The sequence below is a fragment of the Pseudorasbora parva genome, chromosome 1, assembly GCF_024679245.1.
Source record: "Pseudorasbora parva isolate DD20220531a chromosome 1, ASM2467924v1, whole genome shotgun sequence".
Lineage (NCBI taxonomy): Eukaryota > Metazoa > Chordata > Actinopteri > Cypriniformes > Gobionidae > Pseudorasbora > Pseudorasbora parva.
In genome coordinates, this window is record NC_090172.1 from 30,181,347 (window position 1) to 30,204,620 (window position 23,274).

The window sequence follows — 23,274 nt, forward strand, 5'->3', positions numbered from 1 at the left end:
GGAGGAGGGAGAGGAAGAGGACGTGGTGAAGGAGGAGGAAGAGGACATGGTGAAGGAGGAGGGAGAGGAAGAGGATGTGGTGAAGGAGGAGGGAGAGGACGAGGACGTGGTGAAGGAGGAGGAAGAGGACATGGTGAAGGAGGAGGGAGAGGAAGAGGATGTGGTGAAGGAGGAGGAGGAGGAGGAGGAGGAGGAGGAGGAGGAGGAGGAGGAGGAGGAGGAGGAGGAGGAGGAGGAGGAGGAGGAGGAGTCTCAGATGAAATTAGAGCCAGTTTAGTTGATCATACGAGAGAAGTGCCAATCATATGCATATTCCACATTTTATCATAAGTGTGGGGACATGCACTGGTCTTGTTCTTGACTCGGTCTCGGCCTGTCTTGGTCTTGGTCTTGACTCGGTCTCGGCCCTTCAAAGTCTTGGTCTTGTCTTGGTCTCGGTTTAGGTGGTCTTGACTACAACACTAGTGGAAAGTGTATGATCGAGAACCTTATATGCTTGTTCACCTCGTCCAGGCCACGTGTCAGTAGATGCGTGCCAGGGGTGGATCAGGCATGCAAGAGGATTTTACCCCCTCTGCCAGGCTAGGGCTAATATAGCCTGTGATGTGGATGAGATTCTCTGGCCTGACCCAGACCAAAGACGTTTTTTTTTTTTTTTGTACTGTGTAGTATGAATGAATGAATAAAAATGTGCCAATGTATCCATTGGTTGTGTCTTTTGTTCATCATGTGAAAAGGTTTGTGAGGAGGGGAACCACAAGTAACATAACTTACCAGTTTTGGAAATGTTGTTTTGAATTTATTGCACCAGTGTGTTAGACTATGTTGTAGTGTGTGTGTGATTTTGAGGGCTTGTGTGTCTTGTCTGAGGGCAAAGTTTGGTTTTTCAGCAAGAGTGAATGGTTTTGATTGTAGAGCTTCATTTTGACCTGAAAATAGGTTGTTTGGGAAACTGGGTGAGACGTTATGGATTTGTGTTTATAGTTTTGAGAATATGAGGCATAGTTTCAAGAAATGTGTTTAAGCAATAGAGAAAAACTGTAAGAATGAATATGCCAGAAGAAAGAGTTGTTTGTATTATATTAAGATATTTCAATAGTTATTGAGCAAGACATGCAAACTTTGGAGAGAAAAAAAAGTGCTTTTCCCATTTTTAACTGTCACCACTTGCATATAATGCAACAAGAATTGCTGAAGTCAACAGATTTTACTAATAGGCCTAGCTACTGTATAATTTGGCTGCAAATCTCAGGTGAAAATTGTCATTCTAACCCATCTACACAAAATAGTGGATGACACTTAAAATTTTGGCTTTCATCACTATGTCACAGACATGCCAGGCTTCCACGTCACCGAATCACATTGCACGCTCTCACCTGAGTATTAACCACACACACCTGCAGTTCATCACCACCATAATCACCAGGAGTACAAAAGTCACGGTTGGACAGTTGGCTGACGGCCAACGGGCTATGTTTGTATTGTGGAGCTTCAGATCACTACATTGCCAAGTGCCCTACACGTCCTCCTCGTCCTTTGGTGAGTGTGATATATCCTGCTACTTACAAGAGTCGACCATTGACCACTGTTGTGAACCTCATTACCGCCGACGTTTCCTTGGCAGTCTCCGCTCTCCTCGACTCCGGTTCCGCTGGGAACTTCATCTCCGGCGCACTCTGCCATCAGCTCCACCTCCCGATGACTCGTACTCCGACCGTCTTCCAAGTTGAATCCATAACCGGCAAGCCTTTAAGCCGGCGGCAGGTCAAACTGGTATTCTGGTACTGGTATGCACCTACTGGTTCTGGAGGATTCCACCGCTGACGTGATCCTAGGGCACCCATGGTGCCTCAAATAGGGAGAGAATTGTTTCTCAAGTTGTTTATCTGCACTGCCTATTCATGGCAATCTGCATTGCCATCAAGCTGGCCCTGGAAGAGTGGAGGCATTGGCTGGAGGGATCCCAGCATCCATTCCTGGTACTTGCTGATCACAAGAACCTTGATTATTTGAGAGATGCCAATTGACTCAACCCCCGCCAAGCTCTTTAAGCCCTCTTCTTCACCAGGTTCGACTTTTCCATCTCCTATCGACCCGGTTTGAAGAATGTGAAGGCGGATGCCCTCTCACGCCTTTTCACCTCTGAGGAACAGCCTGAGCGGTCCGAACCCATTCTGCCAGACAAGATATTCATGAGTCCCATCACTTGGTCTGAGGAAACCCTGCCCTCCTCCGATAACTCTGCCAATGCCCCGCCGGGCTGCCCACCAGGACTCCAGTACATCCCACGAACATAGTGCACGCCACTTATTCACTCTGCTCACACTTTATTGGGCACTGGCCAATGAAACCCTCTCATTGCTACGGAATCACTTCTGGTGGCCCAACATGGCGGGAGAGATCAGGGGGTACGTGAGAGGGTGTCAGGATTGTGCCATCTCTAAGAGTCCCCGACACCTCCTTGCCGGTAAGCTCCTTCCGCTGCCCGTTCCGAGTCGGCCATGGTCAAACCTTGGAGTGGACTTCATCACTGACCTACCTGTGTCCGACGTCTATACCTGTATCCTTGTTGTTGTGGACAGATTCTCCAAGTCATGTTGGCTCATCCCCCTGAAAGGCCTGCCCATGGCCTTAGAAACCTCCGAGTTAATGTTTAATGTGATCTTTAGGTATTACAGAATCCCTGAGGACATCGTGTCGGACAGAGGCCCAGTTTATCTCTCGAGTCTGGAAGGCATTCCTCTCACTCCTACCCAGCCAACATGCATATGTGGGCCCCACATGGGTTATGCTTGGGATACATGGGAACCAAGTGGGCATGGTCCCAAAACGGGCATCCTTTCTGGGGCCAACTTGGGTCAGCTAAGTCGGTCCCATATGGGAGAAAACAGGTGGGCTACCTATATGGGTCCTAGCCGGGTCACTAATGGGAAATGAGCGCACAGGCTCAAAATGGGCAACACAAATGGGCCCCATATGGGTTTAACAAATAGGTCAGATATGGGCAAACACAATCAGTCCCATATAGGCTGCCTACATGGGCCCAACGTAGCACCTGCATAGGTAACCTCTATATGGGTTCTAATTGGGGAAATACAAATGGGCCCCATATGGGTTTACCAAATAGGTCAGATATGGGCAAACACAATCAGTCCCATATAGGCTGCCTACATGGGCCCAACGTAGCACCTGCATAGGTAACCTCTATATGGGTTCTAATTGGGGAAATACAAATGGGGCCAGTTTGGGCAAACCATATGGGTCAGACATGGGCAAACACAATCAGTCCCATATAGGCTGCCTACATAGACCCAAGGTAGTACCCACATAGGTAACCTCTATATGGGTTCTAGTTGGGGTAATACAAATGGGGCCAGTTTGAGCAAACCATATGGGTCAGACATGGGCAAACACAATCAGTCCCATATAGGCTGCCTACATAGAACCAACGTAGTACCCACATAGGTAACCTCTATATGGGTTCTAGTTGGGGAAATACAAATGGGGCCAGTTTGAGCAAACCATATGGGTCAGACATGGGCAAACACAATCAGTCCCATATAGGCTGCCTACATAGAACCAACGTAGAACCCACATAGGTAACCTCTATATGGGTTCTAGTTGGGGTAATACAAATGGGGCCAGTTTGAGCAAACCATTTGGGTCAGACATGGGCAAATACAATCAGTCCCATATAGGCTGCCTACATAGACCCAAGGTAGTACCCACATAGGTAACCTCTATATGGGTTATAGTTGGGGTAATGCAAATGGGGCCAGTTTGAGCAAACCATATGGGTCAGACATGGGCAAACACAATCAGTCCCATATAGGCTGCCTACATAGACCCAACATAGTACCTGCATAGGTAACCTCTATATGTGTTATATTTGGGGAAATATAAATGGGGCCAGTTTGAGCAAACCATATTGGTCAGACATGGGCAAACACAATCAGTCCCATATAGGCTGCCTACATAGACCCAACATAGAACCCACATAGGTAACCTCTATATGGGTTCTAGTTGGGGAAATACAAATGGGGCCAGTTTGAGCAAACCATATGGGTCAGACATGGGCAAACACAATCAGTCCCATATAGGCTACCTACATAGACCCAACATAGAACCCACATAGGTAACCTCTATATGGGTTCTAGTTGGGGAAATACAAATGGGGCCAGTTTGAGCAAACCATATGGGTCAGACATGGGCAAACACAATCAGTCCCATATAGGCTGCCTACATAGACCCAACATAGAACCCACATAGGTAACCTCTATATGGGTTATAGTTGGGGTAATGCAAATGGGGCCAGTTTGAGCAAACCATATGGGTCAGATATGGGCAAACACAATCAGTCCCATATAGGCTGCCTACATAGACCCAACATAGTACCTGCATAGGTAACCTCTATATGGGTTATAATTGGGGAAATATAAATGGGGCCAGTTTGAGCAAACCATATGGGTCAGACATGGGCAAACACAATCAGTCCCATATAGGCTGCCTACATAGACCCAACATAGAACCCACATAGGTAACCTCTATATGGGTTCTAGTTGGGGAAATACAAATGGGACCAGTTTGGGCAAACCATATGGGTCAGATATGGGCAAACACAATCAGTCCCATATAGGCTGCCTACATAGACCCAACGTAGTACCCACATAGGTAACCTCTATATGGGTTATAGTTGGGGTAATGCAAATGGGGCCAGTTTGAGCAAACCATATGGGTCAGATATGGGCAAACACAATCAGTCCCATATAGGCTGCCTACATAGACCCAACGTAGTACCCACATAGGTAACCTCTATATGGGTTCTAGTTGGGGTAATACAAATGGGGCCGGTTTGAGCAAACCATAAGGGTCAGACATGGGCAAACACAATCAGTCCCAATGTCTTAGAAGAAAAGGTTCTATCAGCACTACGTATTTGGAACCCTTAAGGTTATAGTATAGTTGAGTATACTCCAAAGACCCTTTTATGCTAAAAGGGTTCTATAATGACCAGAAAGAACCCTTTTGGAACTTATATAAAACACTGCAAAAAAATGCATTTCTTATCAAAGAAAAAAAAGCATTTTCTTTTATCTTAGCAAAAACTCTCTTAATTTTGAGTTATTTTCCCCCAAAATAAGACAATTACTTTTGCTTGTAGTAAATACTTCTTGTTTTAAGAATTTTTAGATGTTTGGACTAGAAACAAGACAAAAATACTAAGTAAGAAAAGCCTTTTTAGCAGTGAACTTTTTAGGGGTTCCAACTACATAGCGCAGATAGAACCTTTTTATCCATCTATCTATCTATCTATCTATCTATCTATCTATCTATCTATCTATCTATCTATCTATCTATCTATCTATCTATCTATCTATCTATCTATCTATCTATCTATCTATCTATCTATCTATCTATCTATCTATCTATCTATCTATCTATCTATCTATCTATCTATCTATCTATCTATCTATCTGGCCTAATCAAACTATTTCAAACTTTAAACCTATTTTAAACTTTAAACTTATTAAACTATTTCAAACCTTTTCAAACACTCCGATCAACTCTCTCCCAAGCCAACTTAAAGTTTGTCATCAAACTTTTGAATCTAGTTCATGTTTTATATATATATATATATATATATATATATATATATATATATATATATATATATATATATATATATATATATATATATATATATATATATATATATATATATATATATATATATATATATATATATATATAGCAGAAGCAGAAGAACAACTCCATAATAGTGTTTTCACAAAGGAGGAAAAAGAGCTTAAAAAAGAGGGGGACAATTTGAGAGAGACTGATAATGAGAATATACTTCCTTCCACAGTCGCTGTATTAGAAACACCCTCATAACAGCATTAAGGTTTTTTTTTTTTTTTGTTTTTTTTTATGATACAGAGGTAATAATAAAGTATAATAATGTATTATTAATAATAATCTGCATTGTAAATGTAAGTTTTGTGTATATATATATATATATACACAAAACGTTAAAACCATAGATAGACTGTATAGAAAAGCGTCACGTCTGTGAAAAAGGTAAATTAATTTGTTCTGTAGCATTCAATAAAAATTTATATTGTACAACCTTCTAAAATACTATAAATATGATGTTTGATAAAAGCATTATTTAAAAAATAAATTAATTTAAAAAAATCAAATAGTCATACGTAAGCTATTGCGCCATTTTGCAACCACTTGGCGGTCTTTTTCTAGAGAAGAGTGCGCCGCAGCGAGCTGCCTGATCTGTGGACGGTGAGTAACTTATATTTTGATTATATGCTTCGATGATGTAAAAGTTTTTTTAATGGACTGTATATCATTCCATAACGGATAAAATACGGGATCATAGCCATGTCAAATGAGTCCCGCATCAATCCCCTTTTTTACACACCAATGCCTAACGTCCACTGCCTTCACGTGCTATCGGAAATTTGATTTAAAAAAAACAAAACACTAACGTTAAATTCGTGATTACGAGCTCATGCATTTTAATGTCTTTGTTTCCAAAGCTATCTGTCAATAACGCCTCGTAAACCCGCGCTTCTTCTTTTGTTTTTAACGTTAACGTTACCCTTTTTGCTCATGTGTAAGTAATGCTATACATGAAGGCAAACTGCAGTTCAAAAAAAAGTCGCGGTGGACAAATATTAGTATTATATATTATTCTTTACATTATCAGAGCCTCAAACCTATTATATTTTTAGACACAAAATGCAACGTGTCCAAGTTCTTATTATACAATCATTGATGAACATCTTTGATGTAATCTTTCAAATTTTAAAGAAGAAGAACAAAAACTATATGAGAGTGGATTAAAAGATGGAACCTTTAAGATGGTTTACTAAAATTCTACCACCAGATAATTCATATGTTTAAAGCCGATCTTCGTATTTAATCACTCATGCTAAGAATCTCGGGACTAATAAGTTAATATATTTGATGCAAATGGTCAAAATATTGTTTGCAAATATTCCCAAATAGATTATTTCCCAACAATAATTAGACCTAGAATTCTGTTCACTGTTCTGTTTGACCTGGTTACGGCTTTGAATAAGTCATGTGTAAAATTATAAATAATGTTTAATACTTTATGATCATAGGCTACATAATAATCTTGTCATATGAAATTAAAAAGAGTTAATTTACAGTTAAAAATGGGACAAATGCTTGTGTATAATCCTAATTTAAGTAAATTAATTAAAGATTAAAAATTCACCTCATGCAGAATTGTTTTGAGTTTTTTGAGGGGCATAAATGCGTATTGCATATTTTACCACACTGAAGGTGGCAAGAGTTCTTTTCTACTATGAGCACTATTATATGCACATACTTATCTGGATTTTTTTTTTTCAGATCCTGAATAGTGGTGAGTGTTCTTCAATATACCATGTAAGCAATTTTAATTTATTATTTTACCATATAGAGAGTTTTGCTAATTGGTAGAACGGTGGATCAGCTCACAACGGTCACATACCGTTTAGTAATTAACGAACGTTTTGTAGAGAAATGAAAACATATCTCAAAGTGTTCACAGAAGTGCTCCCAAATATATTTTGTGGTCACACAGATTAAATTTCTGGGCCTATTTCAAGCCTTGCAAACAGTACTTAAATATCAAAGCTGGAGTCTTTAATCTTTCTAATGATACAACGTTTGTCCAGAGAAAGTAACAGGGTTTCTACAGGGTTTGGAAAAGTATGGAATTTGATATTAAAAATAATATGAAAAATATTGTGTTTCCAGACTATTGTCCCCATTTCATTTTCTAAATATAATATTAAGAATTTCTAAATGTATATAATATTTACAATAGTTTTTTTTTTCATGGCGTTTGGATCAGTCTGCCAGCGCTGCCAATCGTTTTTACACTTTATCTGCTGGAGTTTAGGTCTGCAGTGATTAGTTGTTACGATGATAGGCATCAGTATTTATATCGTTTTTACCTCTACACCACTACGTCCGACTGATCCGAGGGCGCGCGTGCGTGTTTCCTGTGGTGTACAAGAGGTAAAAACGATATAAATACAGTTGGTTTTCTCACACAAACCGCTCGTTTCGTGTCTTAGGCCATCAGTGTGTACTTCCGATGGGGAATTCTTTAATTTGGACTTCTCTGTGTATGCCCTTTGAGGTGGTGACCATAGACCTGCATTATGTGAGGCACAGAGTAGAACGGTTTGACCTAAAATGATCAAAATTGAAACTACTGGGGACTCCTACATCTCAGATGCCCATGAGGTAAGCTAAAACATATCAAAAATGAATTTCAAAGTGAACTATCCCTTTAATAAGTTGAGTGTATTTAATCACATAATGTCATTCACGATGAGGAATTAATTAGATGAAAATTGAAAATCTTACAAAATGTTACAAAGACTTAATTTTGATAAAACACATTAATAAAACTGAGTTATCATATTATCACAACCACAATGAGAAATTATCAGTCAAATTAGGAAAGACAGCCATCACTGCATTCATGAGTGCAGGTAATCGCAGATGTTCACAGAGTGAGAGTGAGATAACGTATATAATAGCAAAATGATCTTGAGACAAATGCTTCCTTTAAGTTTTGTCAAGGGTTTAAGAACAGAAAACACAAAGTGGTGTTAAAAAACTTCACACCGTTATTGTGTCTCATGTCTGTCAGCGGGCGCTGCCTTTATGCTTTGTTTACACATATTGTTTAATGTTTTGAACTGAATGAAAACCTTGATATAACGTAAGCTTGTTGTGTATATTAACTAATTATACGTTTGTTCAGAAATGCTGACAACTTGATGAATAAAAAAATTATGCATTTTCTTAAAATAGTCATTTAAATAGTAAATAATTAATTAATAGTAAATAATACATTTAATTATATTTGAATATTCGATTTTTATGAGCCCAAATATTCAAATACAATATTTTGGAAAAATGTCCATCCCTACCAATAGATTCATACAGATTATATTTTGATACTGATCTGTAGTCAAATTGTCAAATTATTTATAATAATAATTAGCCTGTAGGGATGTCACGGTACCAAAATTCCAGTAGTCGGTACCAATACCATAAAACGTTTTATGGTACTCTGCCAATTTTGGTACCACAGCTAAATGTTTTTATTTTATTAAACAATTTTTTATTTATTTAATTACATTCAGTGAGTTTATTATTTATGATGATTATCATTATAAGTAAATAATACATAAACATTTAAAGGCTGTATGCTGTTTAAAAGTAAACATTGTTTATAAAAAATAGATCAAGTGAAAAATAAGCAAAAATCTAGGCATAATTATTAATATTAGAGACGTATTATTACATAGAGCTAAATCTACTGTACAACAGTAACCTAATAGATTCTGTCAATTTCTTCATGTTAAACGTATCTTAAAAATGTATTTGTTTTTGCAGAGGCTCTTAAAGGGATACTTCACTGCCTTTTCATATTAAACTATGTTATTCCCTTAACTTAAACGAGTTGATACACACCTCTCTCGTCTCAGTGCGTGCACTTAATCTCTCTGACGCGCGGTGATGATCTGATAGCATTTAGCTTAGCCCACTAAGCCCAGTTCATTCACTATGGTACCAAACAGAGATCAAAGTTAGAAGTGCCAAACACCTCCACGTTTCCCTATTTAAATACAGTTACACGAGTAGTTGAACGATCAAGTATGGTGACAAAATAAAACGTGGCGCGTTTCTAATTGGATTAAAAAGGAGAACTATAATGTATGGCGGAATAGCACTTCTGAGAGTACTTCGGCTCAGCGCAGTAAAAAGTCCCGGCCGAAACATCTTCCCTTACACCTCCCCCTCACTCGCTCATTTCTGTCAATAGGGAGATGTGAGGGAAGATGGGAAGATCCGCCATGCATTATAGTTCTCCTTTTTAATCAGATTAGAGAATTACATCGTTTTATTTTGTCACAATACTTGATCATTCAACTATTCGTGTAACTGTATTTAAATAGGGGAAAAGATGGAGGTGTTTGGTACTAACTTGATCTCTGTTTGGTACCATAGGGAATGAACTGGGCTTAGTGGGCTAAGCTAAATGCTATCAGATCATCACCGCGCGTCAGAGAGATTAAGAGCACACACTGAGACGAGAGAGGTATGTATCAACTCGTTTTAGTTAAGGGAAAAACAAAGTTTAATATGAAAAAGCGGTGAAGTATCCCTTTAAGAACAACCCCCTGACATCCAAAATCAACCAGCAAGAAGCTGAGAGGGCACTCTCAAAATGGTTTACGGGAGCAAGAGCCCGAGGAGGACAGAGGGCGTCAAGAATGCTCCAAAACAAGGCTACAAATTTAGGTGTACGAAAAGTGTTAAACGTTGCTTGTTTTAAAAAGCTTGTACAACTTGTAGCTTTTGTATTATTTGTGACAAAGAAATTTAATGATTTTGTTCAATAAAATTTGAATTTGAAACTATTTAATTCTCACTGTGTTCTCTACTGCTTTCTGCCATGGTAATTGTTTGCAATTTTATGTGTGGTTTTCTTATTCAGATTTGCTATTTGTTATTTTCAGATTTTTCATTCTAATATGGAAGATTGTCTTGCTATGGAATACAAAAATAAAAGGCATTTGGGACTTTCTCTCACAATCTCACAATTCAACATTTTTCTTTTGTGATTGTGAATTGTGAGACAACAAGTTGTAATTACCTTTTTATTTTTTATTCCGTAGAAACAAGCTTCTATTGCCTATAAATGACTTAATAAGGAAGGCATTTATCTTATTTTAAATTGTTCAAAGCCCTTTATTCTGGTATAACAGATTACAATCCAACTGTGCTCTAATGCTTTAAAATGAATGCTCTTTTGTGTGGTATTGCTACTCATTTAGATGTAATCCAGATTACTAGACCTCTAGTTGGGCCCCACCTAAAACAATGTGAAATCCTGCATAAAACCTATGTGAGTAAATTGCCAGGGCCAATATGGAACCCGTGGACAAACCTACTTAAAGCCTATATTTCAGCCCATATAGTAACCTTGTAGTACTCACAAATAATTTAAAACTGGACAGAGATGACCTTGTACATGTTGCCCACTTGGGGCCCATCTGTTCACAAGAGCTATCCTATATGAAATCTATGTGGGCAGTTGACATGGGGCCATTATGGAACCCGTGGACAATCCCATACAGAGCCCATTTTTCAGCCCATTTCAAACCCACGTGGGCCCCACATACAAATGTTGTCAGGGTTAAAGCTGGGACCAAGATGGGTCTTGTGCATGTTGCCCATTTGGGTCCCACCTAGAGGCGAGTGCAATCCAACATAAAATCTATGTGGGCAGTTGACATGGGGCCATTATGGAACCCGTGGACAATCCCATACAGAGCCCATTTTTCAGCCCATTTCAAACCCACGTGGGCCCCACGTACAAATGTTGTCAGGGTTAAAGCTGGGACCAAGATGGGTCTTGTGCATGTTGCCCATTTGGGTCCCACCTAGAGGCGAGTGCAATCCAACATAAAATCTATGTGGGCAGTTGACATGGGGCCATTATGGAACCCGTGGACAATCCCATACAGAGCCCATTTTTCAGCCCATTTCAAACCCACGTGGGCCCCACGTACAAATGTTGTCAGGGTTAAAGCTGGGACCAAGATGGGTCTTGTGCATGTTGCCCATTTGGGTCCCACCTAGAGGCGAGTGCAATCCAACATAAAATCTATGTGGGCAGTTGACATGGGGCCATTATGGAACCCGCGGACAATCCTATATGGGGCCCATTTTTCAGCCCATTTCATACCCATATGGGCCCCACGTACAAATGTTGGCTGGGTAGGTGTGACTGTAAGTCTATCGTCTGGTTACCATCTGCAGACAAACGGGCAGACGGAGAGGAAGATCCAGGAGATTGGCAGATTCCTCTGTACCTTCTGTCATGGTCACCAGAACTCCTGGAACCAGTTCCTGGGTTGGGCCGAGTACGCCCAGAACTCCCTCCGACAAGCGACCACTGGACTAACACCCTTTCAATGCTTGCTCAGTTTCCAACCCCCATTGTTCCCCTGCTCAGGGGAACTATCAGATGTACCAGCAGTCGACTACTGGTTCCGGGAGAGCGAGAGGGTCTGGGACTCAGCTCATCACCAACTCCAGTGAGCCTTACGCAGGCGCAAGATGACAGCTGACCTTCGGCGTTCCAATACTCCCACTTTCCAGACAGGACAGAAGGTATAGCTGTCCACAAGGGACATCAGATTCCGCCTTCCGTGCAGAAAGCTCTGTCCCAGGTTCATTGGTCCCTACATGATCTCAAAGCAGATCAACCCCGTCACTTACCAGTTTCGGATTCACCCCAATTTCCACGTCTCCCTATTAAAGCCTCATCAAGGTACTAACCTCTTCTGCTTACCTTAAGGACTTCCTCGATGTTACCTACCCGCCTCCAGCATTTACTACCCAGTGTCCAGCTTGTGTGTGTTCCGTGTTCCCCAGTGTTCCTCTCCAGTGTTTTTTTTTTTTTCTCCCCCCAGTGCATCCTGAGAAGAACAAACCCAAACTGTCATCAGCCCATCGGCACCCCGTTAAGTTTCACTCTATACTGGTTGTTAAATAAACCTGATACTCACCATCTTGTCTCCGTAGACTCTGTACCCCTAACACACTATTAATGTTTTTCTTTTTTTATTAACAAAATAAAACATTTTAGCTGGGGAAGTTTCTACAATTGATGCGGTAGCTGTGTATATGATAGAATAGCAGATGGAGTTTTGATTGTGTTTTGCATGTTGATGCTGTCTAAAATGTTCTGTTCTGCTCACCCTTACGAAACAAAAATATATTGCAATATACTAGAATTTATATTGCAATACATTAGAAAATATATTTCAAAGTATCAGAAACTTCCTCATATATTTGAAAATATATAGCAATATATGGATGGACAACGTATTGCTATATATTGATTCATATATTAAAATACATTGATATACAAACAAAACTGAATTATTTCATGTATTTTTATTGAAACAAAGTATTTTTTATGAGTTAAGCAAGCTCCTGCATATGTTTACAGAGGTTGATTAACAATAGCCCAAATCAGATGGTGCATGACATTCAATATATTTTCTATATTTAGAAAATATTTCTATTAGGGTCGGGACTTTAACGCGTTAATTAATTACGCAAAAAAAAAAAAAATGTACCACACTTATTTTTGCACCGCGGAACGTTTTTCAATGAATGAGTTTCGACGGACCAATTATACTGAAACACCAACTAGCGCTCCGGAGTCACGACAACAACAAACCGTGTGAACATGAACGAAGCTATGGAACGAAGAAGCTGATGAGACTGCTTTGCTTGGCCCGTGGATGGGAAAGTTTGTTTTAAAAAATGAAAGAATGGAAGCGTCGTCAAGAGCACGGTTGTGAGCAAGCTATACAACAAGGAATTTGCGTATCACCGCAGCACATCGAGCCTCAAATATCACAAATATGCTTTTGCTACACTTAATGGCAAACATTGCGCTGGTCTGCTGGACTGAAATAAATAAACAATATGTTGTTGATTAAGCTTATGTATTCAGTCATTATTCAATGGGATACTAAAAATCCATGTGAAAAATTTCTTGTCATTGTTCTCAGGTCAAATATTTATATGCAATTAAAATGCGATTCATTTCGATTAATTAATTACAAAGCCTCTAATTAATTAGATTATTTTTTTTAGGCCCTAATTTCTATATTATATTTTAATCTGTTATATTTTAAAATATATGACAGACAGTGTACATTAGATTATTTCAGATTTACCATGTATACAATATATATGATAATTATATACTATGTAATATAAATCAATATATTTAAGACATATGTTCCCATATAAATCTGATTATATTATCCAGTACATTGAGGTATATTATCTCATATAATTTTACATATATATTTACATATATAAACAATGACTCTTTCAATATATAATTTCATATATTGTAGGATATATTTCAATATACATAGCAATATATTGAATAGTATAATAATAGGTATATATTCAATATATGAAAACGGCAATAATTGCAGTATTGTCCCATATATTGCAATATATAACTTGCATATATAATATATTATTATATAATATATCATATGATATATTACCATGTAAATTTCACAATATATGGAGACACATGAAATATATTGTCAACTAATATATTGAGAAATATATTTTTGTTGCGTAAGGGCACAGTAGTCATTCTACACTGACTAGCTTCCTCTTTCTTTGTGATATCATTACAAGAAAGGCTGCTTTAAATATCGTCAATTTGCATCATCTGAGGAATTTTTGGCCAGAGGTTAAAGACTACAGTCAATAGAGGAGCTATTTCTGAATGTTTTCAACCCATGCATGGGGGGTGGGATCGCACTCACAGCACTTAGCTCTGGCAGAAGTGGGATTCATGTAAACGGAGCTGTGTGGAGCAAAGTGAATGTTTCAACTTCTCAAATTAATTACTAAGAAAGTTAAGCTTCCAAAGACATGAACTGAACACGTGCTGTGAAGTCTATTGACTCATATTTCTCGTTCACTTAAATTCCTCCCTCCACCGCAGCGTGGTACTATTAGCAACGAGCGCATGCACAGCTCTGTCGACTGTTTTATTCAGTCAAAGACTGACAAAACCTCAAGCTAATAGCGTTCGAGTATGAGATGTGATGGAGCATGTGATTTGTTGAATTCAGTGAACGAATACGCCCTTTACTGACCGAGAGGCTTTGAGTCTCTGAACTTGACTCTGAACGAGAAATCTCGTTCGTGAATGAATTGGTACATGTTGTTGAAGGATACTGATAGCGAACAGCTCAACTTGTGTATGTGGCATATTTGCAGTAAAGAAAGAAATATACACTTTACCACTGTAATGAAAACTGTAATAATGCAGGTTGATGGTTAAATGATTACTACAGAGTAAAGTGTGTTTGTATTTTATGCTTTATGTTTGAATCCGTTTTCTTCATTACGTTTGAGTCATGTCATGCACTTCTCTAAAAACTGTAAAACAAATAAAAAATGTGACAGTAGCCTATGATTAAAAAGATCTTGAGTGTCACGTCAGTAAATAGCATTCTGAGCTACTGAATGAACTTCACTGACCGAATCGCTGGACTTTTCGTTCGTGAACGAAATGAACCAGCTCTGAACGAGAGAGAGAGAGGTCTTGTTCGTGAACGAACTGGTACTTCTCGTTTGTGAAGGAAATGAACCAGCTCTGAACGAGAGAGAGAGATCTCGTTCGTGAACGAAATGAACCAGCTCTGAACGAGAGAGAGAGATCTCGTTCGTGAACGAAATGAACCAGCTCTGAACGAGAGAGAGAGATCTCGTTCGTGAACGAAATGAACCAGCTCTGAACGAGAGAGAGAGGTCTTGTTCGTGAACGAACTGGTACTTCTCGTTTGTGAAGGAAATGAACCAGCTCTGAACGAGAGAGAGAGATCTCGTTCGTGAACGAAATGAACCAGCTCTGAACGAGAGAGAGAGATCTCGTTCGTGAACGAAATGAACCAGCTCTGAACGAGAGAGAGAGAGATCTCGTTCGTGAACGAACTGGTAGGCTACCTTCGTGGTCATTCAGCATGCGTGTCAGTCTCGTTCAGCAATCAGCAGAAAGCAGAGGCAAAGCACAATTATAGACAAACTCCATGTTTACCATTATCCCAGATATATGAATGTCTAAATGTCTGACCGAACAATTAAATGTTAATCATACAAGAAAACATGCTTTGGTCATCTGAACCACTTATTTAGACTTTTTTAAATTTATTTTTATGAGTAGATTATGCACATTTTAATAAAGCCAAATCAGTTTTTTTTTTGTAAGTAAATACATTCGTTGCTTCTGGTCGGAGGCTTTAATATATATTTACTGTATACGTTTACTGCATGTAAACTAAGTTTGATTGTGCAGTTCACAAATATTAAGTAGTGTATTTTTTTTACACAATTAAAGTATTGTGAGAACATGAATTGTTGGATAACCATGTCTCTCTGATCTAATTGATAGGCATGTTTCTGAACAACAGCACTGCCACACCTCCATGTCCTCTCTCACCAATGATGACATGCTCCCAATGCAAAAGACTATTTTTCAAAATTAGCTTAATTATTTTTGACAGGTTATTACCATACATGTTAGCATATTACTCCTACCTCATCCCTTCTCAGACGAAGTGAGTTTTGTTCAAGCCAATTATACAACACTTGTTCAGAGGCAGGACTTTTGCAAAGATCATCAGCAACATTAGAATGGAAATACTGGTAAAATAAATCATGTGTATATATGTGCCTATTTATTTACATATTTTTTGCACTTCTGTCCTCACTATTGCCTGTTATTAATGATTTTGTTTTCCATGTAGTAGGTACAAAATGCAATGTTATGTAGAGGCTCCTCAAAATTGGGAGTATGAAGCTCATAGTGTGTACTTGAATGTGCATCAGTGACCTATTTGCTGAGGGAAGCAGTGTGAGGTGTAATTAATTTGAATGCCTTGAAAAAGTTGCCTGGACTTAAAGAATTACCTCTCATGATTAAGAGCCCTGCTTCTCATAAACCCCGAGTCCGGCCTTGGTGAGCTCAAAGGCACAAGAGTATTCTCATCAGTCTTGCTGGGTTGGGAGGGGGGATGCTTGGACTTATATTTCTACTATTTTCTGTGGATATAAGGATTCTTAAAGCGTATATAGCTCTAAACCAGACAGCCTGGTGTTCAATTTTAGTTCATGCATTTATGTGACATGATTTAGAGAAAAATATTATTAATTGGAGGAGGACAGCAGTAGGTTATGTTGTTTTTTTACATTTTATATCTAAATCTTTCACACCTGCCTGGGCCCAAAATGGTAATAGATTCATCAGTTTTAAAAGCCCAATAAACCATTTATCATTGTTTCCCTGTTGTGAAAAGACACATGCATTTGGAGACAGGTGGTTCTCTTATCGATGAAGACATGCACTGAGACTATATAACTCATGTGCAGCTTCATCTTTCAAATATATTTACCGAGCCCAAGTGAACGAAACAATTTAATAACAAGTGCAATATTTTCCTACTACCATATGTTCACATGTATTCCCTAGACTGTTTGATCAGTCTCATGTCCATTGGAGTGTGAGGCTTAAAATAGTAAATTCAGAGGGTAAGCAAGGTAAAAGAGGTTTAAAAGCACAGATAGACATGCTGTTATACTCTTGAGCTACATGGGCTTTAGTTTAGCCATCTGTAAGGCTGCAATGAGGGCGAGATAGCGAAATGCAGTCTGTCCAGCTGAGAAACATCTACTTTTTTATCTTTGAAATTGGAGGAAGGCATGTGTAACATGTTTCAACCAAAAAAGCATAGAATTAACAGTTTGTCTCTGGTGCATGTTAAACATCTATTTTGCATGGCCACTAAATATATATCACAGCTGGAGTTTTCCATTTAATGTTTATTTTAACATGATAAATAGGGAATTGCTTTGGTAACATATCATGTTTAATGCAAATTTACAGATATAGAAACACTTTGATTGCAAAAGCAAGTCTTTAGACTGCGACTTTAGATCTAGGCAGGAAAAAGATGTAAGGCTTCAGTGGAATTGATAATGTGAGCTAAATAGATTATGAGCTGTGTGGCACCATATTGTACATTTTGGTCCTCTGAATAGTGCAAACATGGTACAGTGACTCAGGTGAAGGAAGAGAGACAATGATGTACAACTATCATTATGGATATGGCTTGATATAACATTTAAGAGTGTAAAGGGATAGTACAAAAAATTAAATAAAATCCTGTCATCATTTACTCACCCTCATGTTGTACCAAACCTGTATGAAAAAAATAAAATAAAAATAACAAAATGTCCTTAAAGTCAATGGTGCCAAATGTTGTTTTGGACCCCAGTGACAGTTTTTGTCCAAACAATGAAAGTCAATGAAAGTCCAAAACAACATTATACCTTACTGAAACGGACAAAACACACAAAAAGGCATTTTCTCGGGTGTACTACATAAGGATTAAAGGATTAGTTCACTTCAAAATGAAAATTTCTCAATATTTTATTAAGCCCCATCTCATCCAAGATGTTCATGTCTTCCTTTCTTCAGTTGAAAAGAACTTTTTTGAGGAAAACATTCCAGTATTTTTTTTTTTTCACATAATGGTTTTCAGTTGCAACCAATTGGTGGAAGGTCTGAATCAATGCAGTTTCAAAGGGCTTTAAAGGGCTTCAGAGGCTCTGATCACAGATGAGAAATAGTGTCTAGTGTCAAGTGACATTTGCAAAATATTTTTTAATAAATATACTTTTTAACCTAAATTGATGAGTTAAATTGAATTCATCTTGCGCTGCTCTGCACTTTCCGGTGATTGCGCAATCACGTTAAAAACACACTAGACGTAGGCAGAAGTACTGCCCCTGTGCTTTGATAAAGGGAAGTTATATTTAACATCGCACATTTGATTGGGGTGTTACTTCCACCTATGTCTAGTGTGACGTTTTGAACGTGACTGCGCAATTGCTGGCACAATGCAGAACAGTGCAAGATGAGCAATTTAGGTTATGGTTAAAAGTATGTTAATTATTATTATTTTTATTTATTTTTAAATTTTATGAGATAAGACCCCATCTGGGATCGTGCAGAACCTCTGAAGCCCTTCAAAGTCCTTTGTAACTGCATTGATTTGGACCTTTAACCTTTGGTTGCAAAACCATTATGTGAAGAAAAATCCTGGAATATTTTCCTCAAAAAAACATATTTTCCTTCAAAAACAAGTTTCTTTTTGACTGAAGAAAGAAAGACATAAATCTCGTAATGGATGAGATGGGGGTGAGTAACATCAGGAAATTTTCGTTTTGAGTTGAACTAATCCTTTAAAGTAAGGTTTGCAATGACATGAGGGTGAGGCAAATGGCAGAATTGTTATTTTATATTGAACTATCCTTTTATGAGCTGTGAGGGGAATCTGCTCTGAGGGTCTCAGAGGGTCTCAGAGGATAACAATGTTAAAATGGAACAATTTAAACCTCTGACTTGGTTAGACAGATGTTCTTCTTCTCTCACACACCTCTTTCTACGTGCCTCTATTAGAGTGATGCTCTGAGCCCATAGTCTAGACACATTATTCCAAATTCTCTATTTCCCCTGCTGCTGGTGTCTAAACCTCACAGCCTCACATTAGGCGGTCATTCACCCAAAGAAAGTAATGAATTGGTGAACTGTGTAATTACCTCATGCACAATACAGGTCACTTTAATTAGCAACCCATGAGATATGTGTGCTGGTCTGATGGCCCAGAGCGCCTGATGAATGCTGCAAGATGTAATTTATGAGATAATGTGGCATGATCACTTCTTTATGCGTCCTGGACTGCAGGTTTTGACTCGACTTCATTACGGGGCCACTGTCTCTTTTATGTCAAGCTACGGTTTGCAAATAAGCTGCTACATTTAGTTTAATGCAAATGACCCCCTCTAATGATCACATTAGGGATTTTCCAACTCCGTTTAGGAAATGATTAGTATAAATAGACATGCCCATGTTTGAATTTTAATGACACACATTGTCTTGTCACTGCGTAGGACATTGTTCAGACCGTCCCGATGTTCTGTTGCCATAACCGGAGAGATTTATTCCTTCATAATGACCTGACAATTAAGAGAAGTTCTGTGCAATGACCGAGCAATTATTGTTTAGCTGCTTTGTCTCCCAGACTTGGTGAAGGTTATTGTCGATGCATGCCACTGCCTTCTCCATTGTCCCTGTTGACTACTGTTTACCAGTTTTTAAGTCTAAAATTCTTCTGTGAATTTTGAAACTTAAATGGTTGTCAACTGCTTTTTGTTAACCATCTTGACATGGTTCTGCTAACATATTGTGCATGTGCTGTATGCAAATGGTGAGACCCACCAAACAGTGCCATTTTCTGTCATTTACTTTGGCTTTGAATATTTGTTGGAGCTGAACAAGCCATCTATGGCTTCTCAAAGGAGCTCTTTACAATCAAGACTGTTGAGTGTACATTTATTGTATGAGATGTTTTTGTACTAGGACAAGAGGGAATAATGTTCCATTTTGGATGGGAAAATAGTAAAACAGCTGTTCAGAAAAATATCAAAACATTACTTAGCCAATGTGCTTTCCTAGCCCACCCTCTTGCTGAATCCAAGGCCTGTCATTATGACCAGCTGGCCTATAAAGTTGATTTATGACAGAATCTGTTTTGTGTTTTACACCACTTCTGCCAGTACAACAACCTGTATGCAGGTGGTTTGATTTGAGCACATGAGATAAAGAAAAAGTAGAGTACTAGACAGCAGGTGTTTTATTAATTGTTACATAGTTATGTAACCTTTTGTCCTGATATATACATTTAGAACCACACTGTATTCTGTCTGTGGCAGTATAGTACAGCTATAATGCATCTATTTTTTTGGCCTAGTATTAGCAGATAGGAAAAATAGCAGCTTCAAATTTATTAATATAATATAATTTTGGATTGGGATGAATTATATCATAGTTAAAGCTGTATTGATACGTTTGAGAAAATCAGTTCTTACCCCCCCCCCCATTTAAAAAAAGTTGTTCTTCTTAGATTTATTCACTTTTAACTGAGTGTTTTAGATACATTTTACTCTGACTTTAGAGCTTACAGCAGAGAATGGAACCTTTTTTAAATGTTGATGTGCAAACAAAATTTAGCTTGAACACATTATTCATTTCAACTAATTCACAGCATTGTTCTCAGCTTTTGAGTTAGTGTGAATCTTTGTTTGTTGGTGAATCTTGTGCTTTTTCTTTGTTTGGTTATTCATATTTGCTGTCTAGTTTATTTTGCTAATTGCATTATTATCGCATAAAGTGTATTAAAAAAACAGGGAAATTAGGATCAAAATGCTCTTAAACCAACATACATCACCCGAGAACAGACAAGACCTCACCAAGAACACAGCAAATGCTAAGAATGCAACCAAAATCACATACTTCCCTACTCTATAATAGCTTAATAAGCTTATATGTCTGAATTCACATTACTCTTAAAAGGCTAAAAGTACCCGGATGATCTATTGCTATTTAGTAGCTACCTATTCAGAGAGTATTTCATACGCAGTCATCGGCTACATACACAGGGTGTGCTTCTCAATACTCAAATGCATGCTTCCTTGTTTCCTTACGCCTCCATCATTCAGCCTTTGACTTGGAAACCAATCAAAAAGTTCCATCTTGAAAGAGATCTCAATACTACAACTCCACCGTGAGAAGGGAGCTTCCAGAGGTGTTATGAGCGAGAATGCACAGGTGTATCCAATGCGTATAGATGCTCCTCTCCATTCACATCTGTCACAATCATTTTAATCTACACTTTTCCTTTGCAGTCTAAATCAGCCATTCATCTCACATATTTCAACAAGCTTATGACACTGTGAAGTGATGCTCAAGTGTCACGAATATTCCAGTGTAATAAGATCAATGTAATAAGATTTTTTTCAATTCCTCTGTCTTCATTTTCTTTCCTTGCATCCTTCCCTCGCATCATACGGGGGGAGAAGCTGAGATTCAAGTAAGGATGGATGTGAGGATGGATGAATAAGAAATTAGAGGCATCCAGATGGGTAATAAGACAAACAAGACACAGGTGCAAACAACCAGGGGGGTTAACAAGGGGTACAGGGAACTGGAACATAACCACAAAACTACAAGTCCACATTAATGGCACTAAGAATATATAATAATAAATATTAATTATTTCCCCACCAGTATTTTTTATAATTTTGACAAAAAATTGTGAAATAAACTTTTAACAACTTTAATACATAAACAAATAAAATGAACGTAAAAGTGGTAGCCTCTCACAGACAACTGTTGGAAAGACATAAAAACAACATAATGTCCAGGCCTGGCATGGTTCTCTCTCATCCTTCACTGTTGTTGCTCCTCCTTTTATGCTTCCAAAGCTCCTCTGTAAGAGATACAAAACCGTTGTAGCACGCAGGCACGCAGGCACGCAGGCACGCAGGCACGCAGGCACGCAGGCACGCAGGCACGCAGGCACGCAGGCACGCAGGAACGCAGGCACGCTACACCCCACCATCCCCTCTCAGGGAGCCTGTCACGGTGGCCAAGGCACCTGGGAATAACGACAGATGAAGCAAGAGAAAAGAAGACGGAAGCATTAGGGGTGACAGAAAACAGAGAGGGGAGAGAGGAAAAAGAAAGAAAATTCTTGGTTCAGATCTCGGACACACTACAGCTTGGTCCTCAGCCAGTCGAGAGGCTCTCACTCGCAGTGCCAATGCGACAGTACTGGATGCTCCTCCGTGTGGCAGCTGGCAACAAGTCCCCCCATTCCCTGCTACTCCCTTTCGTGGCAGACGGCAGCAGGCTCTGGCCTCAGCAAACTGGAGTGAGCGCTCCGCCCCACCTGTTCTTCCGTCGCTCCAACTCCACCGCCCAGGGCCGTCACTGGCGGTCACCACTCCTTTGTGCTGCCCGACCTCCTCAGTGCCGCGATTCGACAATTTGTACCTCTGTCCTTCTGGGATTCGACAACAATATAGCGAGGTATGTTATTTTGGGAAGAAGGAGGCGTGAAATGGCAAACGTTTAAAAACTATAATAAATAAACAAATAAAATGTCGCCCCTCACAGACGACTACCACACACTCAAATAAAACATAACATAAAGTCCAGGCCTGGTTCTTTCTCATCCTTCACTCCTCTTTTTATGCTTCCAAAGCTCCTCCATGAGAGATACAAGACTGGTGATGCTCATAAATAATCACGCCCCCTGCCTCTCGGCATTCACGTTTTTGTCAAAGACCACATCTAGATTGGATTAAAAGCGATGATGATTAAATGGAGCAGATTGAGTCCATCAACAACTCCAAAGCTTCACAGTCCTATAGCTCGTCCTGGGTCAACATTTCATTCAGTAACATTGAGCAGTTTTGATTTATATGCTGTATTTCACTTTTTTTTTTTTGCATCTTCACATGTGTTTTGATCAGGAGATTCAGTACTCTTACAGAAGATGTGTAATTGCATCCTTCACCTTATAACACTGAAAACATGGAAATCTGGAAATTAATTATATTCCTGGAGATCTATCTACCAGCAGAGTTCAAATCCAACCCTGCTCCATGCGGTTTATGCAGTTTGGCTGTTCATTTATGTGACAACAGCGTTTTTGGGAAGCATTGGTTTCAAAGTGCAAGGTTTGGAAAATGATGCCT

At 38.9% G+C, this 23,274-nt stretch overlaps 1 long non-coding RNA gene across 2 annotated transcripts; it reads left to right on the plus strand.

The window, feature by feature from the left end:
• Positions 1-6,236: 6,236 nt before the first annotated feature.
• On the plus strand, positions 6,237-9,523 carry LOC137084020 (uncharacterized). Of its 2 annotated transcripts, XR_010906679.1 has the most exons (4): positions 6,237-6,294; positions 7,396-7,431; positions 8,174-8,280; positions 9,445-9,523. It is a non-coding gene; the product is annotated as an uncharacterized lncRNA (long non-coding RNA). The 2 variants fall into 2 exon arrangements; XR_010906678.1 differs by having other exon boundaries at positions 8,174-9,508.
• The last annotated feature ends 13,751 nt before the right edge of the window (positions 9,524-23,274 follow it).